This window comes from Solea solea, chromosome 10 (genome assembly GCF_958295425.1).
Source record: "Solea solea chromosome 10, fSolSol10.1, whole genome shotgun sequence".
NCBI classification, from domain to species: Eukaryota; Metazoa; Chordata; class Actinopteri; order Pleuronectiformes; family Soleidae; genus Solea; species Solea solea.
In genome coordinates this window covers 21698181-21707069 of record NC_081143.1, presented here as the reverse complement: position 1 = coordinate 21707069, position 8889 = coordinate 21698181, and positions in this window count along the sequence as shown.

The following is an 8889-nucleotide window of genomic DNA, read 5'->3' as shown; positions in this document are numbered from 1 at the left end:
AAAAGAAAAAGAAGTTACACAAAAGTAAAAAAAAGAAGAAGTAATTTAATGAATACGTTAGATAGATAGATAGATAGATAGATAGATAGATAGATAGATAGATAGATAGATAGATAGATAGATAGATAGATAGATAGATAGATAGATAGATAGATAGACAGACAGACAGATAGACAGATAGATAGAAGAAGATTTTCAGGGCCACATTTACAGAGGCAGGAAAGAAGCCTTTATTTTCATCGTATACTTACGCTGTACAGGCACTCAAGGTTGATTGAAAAAAAAAAAAATCTCAGTGAATGAAAGATGTGATTACTCAAACTACGCACATTTCTGTTCAACCAAATAACTCTTAACTCCAGTACTTTATGTAATAAAATATTCTGAACTCAGCATAGGTCTATACTCGGCATGCTGCTCGCTTTTTTTCTCTGAAAACCAGGTCTTTATTTTATTTGGAAGTCAATTATTTCTTGCTTTGAATATTATTTGTGCTGTTTTAAACTAAATCAGATCCAGAAATGAGTCCTGTGTTATTTATTCATCTGTTTATATCCTGTGTTATTTATCCATCTGATTGCCCTTTTCTGCATCACATTTACTGTATATATATATGGGACACACTTAAAAACTAGTTAGAAAACTATAGTGAGAACCCTGAGAATCACAGACATGTAGCAAACATTAAGCGTGCATTTCCAGTCCTACATCCATCAGTACATGTTGCATCACCGTTAACTTAACGCATTAATGATTTAACTTAGAGAGAGAAATGACAGAAATCATATGCTTATGCTGTGTAATGATCTAATCCTCTGTGCCCTTGTGAGTGTCTGCTTTCCCCGAGAGTCTTTGGAGACGGATCGTCGTGGAAATGACCACAGACTGGATGTCAGGTCGACTCTGCCTCGTTGCTTATATGCAGCCTCTCACACACACTCACACAGACTGTCTGGCAGTTATTTACAATTTACTGCATGTTTTAAACACTGTAGTTGTACACGAACACCAGATTTTTGCGTGCTAAATTTGAAAAGTGAACAGTTTAAAACAGATTTAAAATAACATTTGTTCGAGTTTTGGTCTCAATGTCCAAAAACAGGCCAAGAAATGGAAAGTACAGCATGTACAGGCGTTTTTCCATCCCTCTCCTCTCTGGTGATAAAGACGCTGATTCCCCAGCTTCCTGCGAGATTGAAATTACCGTAAAAACCACACGTTGGCTTTGATTTGCAACTTCTCAGCTTTCCGAATCAGTTGGAACTCTTCTGATAGCACAAACCATCACGTAATTACGGTGATGCAAAGTTATCTTGCGCAAAAGTGTCTTCGGCGATGTGCTTGGTGTTAAAGCAGGGCAGCCCACTCTCACACAAATTACACGTTTCACACCCACTCACAATAGTGGTGGCCTGGTGGCCTGGTGGTTAAGGAAGCGGACTTGTGTCTGGATGGACGAAGGATTGAATCCATCAGACCTACATTAGTTACAGTTTTATTATTTTATTATTGAATAAAGCATTACGAGTATTAAGCATTAATCATACATACAGCATATTGTATAAAGCATTAATGAATTATAGTGTTATAAGTAGATTATAATGCGTTATAAGTGTGGGATGCATAAAATATTATTATAAATAAATATATAAGTCGGCAGCCCTGGTTAAAGGGTTAAAACATGCTGCGGCTGAATATAACATCTTCATTTCAACTACAATTTAATGCAAATATATAATTAGCAACACGGCAGCGTGTGGACGCATTCATGCATGTAGATGTTGGCCGAGGCGACGACGGCAACGTCGACCCACTGATGTTCCAACCGAGAATCAGGATGATGAAGAAATATGGCACATTTTAGCATAAATGAATCCGTGTGGGTGAAGATCTTTTGTGTGTCTTCCTGGAATATGTGTCTAATAATAACCTTCTTCTGCTTATTATCCCTGACGCCATTCACACTTCAGAAAAGATTGTGATTTCTTTTGTTCTTTTTGCCCGTTTTCTTTTCTTATGTCATCTGCATTAAAAAAAAGCATCCGTAATCACATGTTCATATATTTACATCGTGATCAGCGCAACTGATGATCTTTATTTCTTCTCCCCGAGATGATGATTGACATTAAAGACGTGTCAGTCAAGTGACCATCTGAGCTTGGTATGTGCTCCCGCGCAGAGAGCGCTCTCGCTGCAATAAGATGTGACGTTAATCACCAGGGGTTTGACTGTCACTCAGTATATCTGTCTACAGACTCAGTGGGTGACTGACTGTTTGCCTCGTGGAGGAAAACTCAATGATGCCCTTTTATCCGAGAGGAGCAGAGGGAAAAGAGTGCAGGATAGAACTGAGAGCCAGAGAACAGGAAATGTACATTAAAGAATATGGAAAATTAATTGCAAATTGAAACTTTAAAGCTCTATGAAGAGAAGGGGTGATATCCTGACAAATAGAGACTTTGAAAAAAAGTGCGCTGAGTGTAGCTGTCAATATTTCAATTGTCCTCACAAGTTATGGCCAGTTATGTCATTAGAGAGCGCTGGTTTAGCCCCCCTTTAAAATCAGCATAGCCCAATTACAATCACACAAGCCACAATCATTATGTTACATGTCAACAGAGAGGTTGATGAAGAGAAAGCACAAATACTTCAGCGTTTGGCTCAAATTCTCATCCCATTCAATGACCTTGATCTTTAAGCCCTAAGCCTCTTTTTGTAGGTCTCTGCTCGAAAATTGCACACTCATAATAAAATGAGTATATCTCTGCAACCACAAGGTCTATTTGAATACTTTGGGTGTCATAGTAAAGGGAGCGCTTGTGAGAGTTGTTAAGATGTGTAAACATCAGTGCATGTGTTACTGGTAAAGAGTAAATGGAAATGGCACACACAAAAAATGAAAATAATTCATAATTATTAGCCAATAGAAGGACGCTGTTGTTTGTTTTGTTGTGTTAGCCAATGAGAAGCAGCAGAATGCATGGATGTGACACGCCTGGCTGCTGCCTTAATATAGGGTAATGCTTCCCCTCAGCTAGAGACACCCGGAATGTTTTTAATGTAACACAGGAAGTCCGTCTAATCAGAAAGAAAAAAATTTTCACGGATAAACGCCAAAGGTAAGAGCTATTTTACAGTTGTGGTTCAGCGAACCGATTTCATTTCTGTGTTACTTTATATTTTGGCTTTGAACTCGTATGGAGTATGGAGTGTTTGGACAAAGTGTCGGAGCGTTAGATCCAGCAATGCGGCGAAATGCGCCGAGTGGGTTGATGCTGTGGTTCCGTACAAAGTAATTCATTGGGTGGTTATTTGAGCTGTGTTTGTCACATTTAAAATATGTTTATACAGCCTTGAAGCCCAGATTATGCGGTTTAATTTGATGCCCAACGTCAATATATTCTCTCAGGATTCACTTTTTTGGGGATCCTTCTTCACGAATTGTTTCCGTCAGGGTTTCCCAATTGGGGGACCCTTGGGTCTGTGAAATTCAGAATGATATCATTCAACAAGTCCAGTTGCCCACAGCTACAGCTACTGAAGAAAATTCATTTACACTCGCCAACCATTTTATTAGGTACAGCTGCCCAGCTGGTGTTTGTTAATTGCAAATACCTAATCATAGCCAATCATAGGGCACCAACTGCGTATATTTAGTCATTTAGGTCATGAAAGGCCATGTTTGAAGTTCAAAACTGAACACCAGCATGGTGAGGAGAGGTTCTCAGTTTATAGAGAACGATCCGCAAAAGAGAAAATATCCAGAAACTCAAATTGCAACCAAGGTTTGCAAAAGACCATCTCAGAACAGACGATGAACCTCGGAGCAGACGGGTCACCTCTTTATTCAGTGTCCTGTCCTCTTATAATATTTTCAGTTGAGTCACTTTTATTTGTTCGATTGTGCCTCTTCCCACATTCCTCGTCAGAGCAATTTTGCCATTTGCCAACCCACAGGGATCAGTTTATGTAATACTTATTGCTTTTTTTGTGCTGCATCCATCTCTTCACACAGTGGAGAATAATCATGCAAAAGTGAGGGTTCACTCTGTGCGGCGGTGATATAATCTCCTTCACACAATCACTAAGCCAAACAGTTTCTTTCTGACCTGTAATAGCACAGTCCTGTGGAGCCAATCAGTGTCATTTTCAAATTTCCCAGCTGCAATCAGGACCTGTGTCATCGTCATCAGTGGTCTAGTATGTAATTATTGGTTCTGTGGATTGATGGGGGGGGGGGAAACAATCAATGAAGCAAGTAATAGTCGCTTCCTGCACTATTTCAAGGAATGTTGTGGTTCCCTCATCAGCCCAAACATACTCCCTCTTGGCCACTGTATCTGCTGTTTTTGCAGCACAGTGAAATGCAGATGTAAACATTTCAATCACGTCCTAAATGCCCTCTTTTATGCGACAAAGCTGTTTTTATTGCACTCGTAAGCGTCTAACTTTTCCTCCTCCATCTGGCGTTCCATCTTTCAAGACTTGCTAGACTTGAGTGTAGCCCTCTATTTCAGAGTGGCAACATATGAACTATGAAGCACACTTCTGTCAAAAAAAGTAAACAAAAGGCAGGCGCTACAATGCAGAGGAAACAAAAATGCAAAGAGGCAGATTAAGTTATGGGCTTTGAAATGATGAATTTTGATCTCCAATAAGCTCTGTTGAGTTTTGCACTCTCATGCATCGTGACTAAAGCAGTCTGTGGTGTCTGGAGGAGGAGAAACAGAAATCCTGTTTGTGTTTGTAGCTACAGTATGTGTGCATATATGTTCGGGCTGCGACACCCCGGGGAAATTCTGAGACTTTTGAGCCAGACGGTGAGGTTTGCCAGGGAACAAAGTGAAGAGCAGGGATGCTGAAATATTAAAAGGCCACGCTGCTGGTGGTCTGCATTTAGCACAGCTTCACAGCACCAGGTTTTCTCTTAACACGCTCTGCTGGTCCTTTCTCATCTCCTCACCGCGTCTCTTTGACTCCTTCTCCACATCCGGCAACAAGCCTTATTGGTACGAGCACGAGCACTTCCATTCATGTTCACCCCAGGAACAATACAAAGCCTTATAAGTATAGAAAGGTAATGATTAAGTAGCTGCAAAAATATCACTGATAATATGTAAAAAGACATGTTTTATATTTTATGTTGTTGAGTGAGAAAACAATTTCAAGTATTACTTGAAAGTAAGACGAGGGACGGAAGACCTGATTAAGATAAAGTATTTAAATTTGGCACATACGGTGTGGTGAAGCGATGAATACTAATGCTGTAAAAGTACATATGTAATTAGCTGAGAGTGGCGACGGAAGAAGCAATCAGCATACATTCAATCTGTAAGTAGCAAATAACAGGTTTCAAGTTTAAGGATGCTAAACAGCGTGCTCCCCTTAAAAGCAATCAATTAAATTATCTTTAAAGACACTCCTGCAGCTATTGTTTCCTGGGTTCGACAAAAAACTGGGAATTCCATGAATTCAAACAAGACAGGACAAGTATCACACACATACACAGGTTTAGGTTTGAGGTAAAAATATCATAAACTAGCCAAGCCCTGATCATATTAGCTGCCAAGATTGATGAGGATTGGACAAATCTTGCCTGTTGGCTCTGCCTCGTCTGTGCACTGCAGGTTCTATCCTCTAAAACACCATCTCAACTCAACATCCGTGTCACGTTCATCAAACAGCCGTCCACTGAAGCAGCGCCTGTGGTCGTGATCTAAAACTACTACCACTTTTCTCTATGAAAAGCTGTTGTTCTGCCATTTCTACCACAGTGATTCACACTTTACCCGTCACACTCTATCTATCCAGAATTCCATAAGCTGCAAAAGGTGGTTTAAAATAGTCTCCTTTCTTGTGTCTGACTGAAATAGATCCTCATTATCTGCCAACCTCACAGTGCCGCTTGTTGTCACACTGCGTCATGTCTGTATTCACTGCTGATTGTGTCTTGAATGAAAGCCCTTTGAGCTCGGGGTGCATTTGGCTCCGAATCACAATAAATGTGTAAACCCATGTCATATACTTTTCCTTTCTTTTATTATAGTTACCTGATTTGTTTGTTTATATAAATACGGTACCTGAGGTGGAATGCTTAAGAATTATTGTAATGTAAACAATTTTCCCTCTGCTCCTCTCAGAATTCAGACACAGAACTATGGTGTTGTTATTTTTCCTCTGTTTTAAATCAGTTTAAATTTTTGATGTGATGTTGCAAAACATTAGTCGTTGGGCTGATGAAGAAATTGGCTGGACATGACAAACAGAACGAGGAGGGCAAGGCACATGATCTGAAGCGGGGGGTAAAAGCAGGTTAGGTTAGGTGAGCGGTGAGGCTGGCAGGAGGCAAAGAAAAGCAAAACTTGAAGCTTGTTCAGCCTGGAAAATAAACCACTACTTATTAATAGCATGTGGTGAAGGGTGTCAGTCAGTGGAATGAGCAGCAGGTGAATCGGTATGTCGCAGGAGCAGAAAAATGGGCCAGTCGTGCCCGCCCCCCCCAGCAGCAGGAACAGACAGAGACAAGAGATTTACCTATAGCAGGAAGGGCAAAGGGATTGGGAAAGAGACCTAAGAGGATCGTTATGTCACATCTGCCTCTGCTCCCTTTAATGGTGAACAGTTTCCTTTTCTCCAGTGTGCCTCATTAGTTTTCCCCTCTGTGTTCTCATTGTTTCAGGTGTGCCGGAGACGGAGCGGAGCAAACTCCACCAGCCTTCCTAAACTCAGCCCTGTCACATCCACACTGCTAGATTACAGCCACCTAACCACCTGCCTACTGTAGTTAAGTACAACATTTTCTTACTTTCCTTTGTTATTTATATTTCTAGAAACTTTCACTTTTACTCCACTTACATTTCCTCTACATCCTTCCCCTAACTATCTTTGTTACTCTTTACTACCAAATAAAATCAGAATCTGAAGAGTTTGTAATGGACTGTATTTATATAGCACTTTTCTAGTCTTGAGGAGCTGCTTTAGACTACAGTTTTGTCATTCACACACTTCAACATGGGGTTAAGTGTCTTGCTCAAAGACACATACTTGACTAGCAGAGCCAGGAATTGAACCCACAGCCTTCCAGTTGAAAGACATCTCACCCTACTACTGAGGATGTAGTACAGTAAATATCATAGACTTTTACTTAAGTAATATTATAAAAAGGGACTTCAGCTTCTACCAAAGTCATTTTCAGCTCTTGGTGCATCTTGTTGCTGTCTCCCCAACAGAAGAGGAGGATGTCAACTTAATGTACGAGGTTTTCTTCCTGATACTGATACTCCCGTCACATGCGAGTGGCAACAGTTGATACAAAAAAAAGAGAGCATTATGCATTTGACAGCCACACATATAATCTGTGTCGCTGGGATTAATTAAAACTTAGAGTTTATCTCATTGAAACTTGAAAAAGAAAATATATTTGCACGAGTCGTGCTCTGCAGGGATGAAAGGAGAAAAAGCTGCAACCTTCATTAAAATACAAAGTATCCAAATTGTTATTTTATGAGAAAAAAAACCTCACCTAAAAATTGATTTCAAGCCAGAGACGAATATTTTTAATAATACAATGTCAACTATGTCTCCTCCTACAATGGATTTCCGCCACAATGATGAATAAATCCCCAGCTCTCAGAGAATTTGAGGGGAAACCTTTGAAGCTCTGTTACAGCGTCACACACAATAATTATTTAGGCTCACTTTGTAACCAGCAGCGTATAAAGAGGACTAGAGCCGGGGTAAACATTCACAGTAGTGCAATTTCTGCAGAGAGAATGAAATACACACAGATTAAACAAAACTAAGCACGGAAACAGGCCAGGAAGAACAAAGGCTGGAAAGAGTCCAGGTCAGTTAATAGCTGTCAGACGTGCAGGTCTTCTCTAAACTGTTCAAAAATGAGAGAAGAAATAAGTTAGTAAATAAAGTCATGGAAATTCGCAGGCTCTTGTGTGTGAGAGAACAGCTCTTTCTCCAGCCCCTTAGATAAACGATCAGGCGGAGTGACAGGCCGATAAAGCGGTAGAAGAAGAATGAATGAATGATTATAAACTCCTAACCCTCCTAAATGCTTCCCACAATTGACCCAATCCCCATATTGCATGTTTTTGGTGGGAGGAAACCGGAGAACCCGGCGGAAACCCACATTTTCTGCACTCATACCTGGTGTTAGACTGTGCTCATTCACATACACATGCACATACATAATTGGCACAAAGTCTGTCTTGTTTTGTTGTTTTTTTTGCAAACATCGGCCCTATTTGGTTAATTTTCTCGCTTGTCAGCCACAGGCTGCGATTGGAAGTGAAAGTGTGTCTCCACCGAGCAGCAGAATTAACACCTGATGAGAGGAGATAACAAGGCCACAATGATGGGCTTCAAAAACAAAGAAAAGACAATCAGTCAGGAACAATCTCATCATAATTAAACAAATGGAAATACAGTGGACTTCAGAGTGTTGGCCAAAGCAACACGCTGAGTTTAAAAATGTTGAGAGTGTTTGACTGTGATCTTGACAGGGGGAGGCAGCATTGGTGTAGCACCACAGTGGCATATCTCTCTTTCTCTTTGCTTTCAGCCCTCCGTGTTTTTGTTTTGGCCAAGAATAGCTTGTGGAGGGTCAGGAGGCTTTTCAAGTTTGGTCATGTGCATTTTTTTTTTTTGATGCATAGCAGCAGCTCCCTGTGTTCAAGTAACCGCTGGTCAAAGTGCTGCGGGCTGGGTTTTGTGCCCACAAATGGAATTTTGAGTTGTGAATAAACTGGCGGCAACATTGTTATCAGCGTGTCCTTATAGTCTCTGATGAAATCTCAGATCACATATCTTACATGGCGCACTATCAAGTTTTAAGGTTTGAGCTTAAATACGAATAATAGAGAATTTGACATGTTG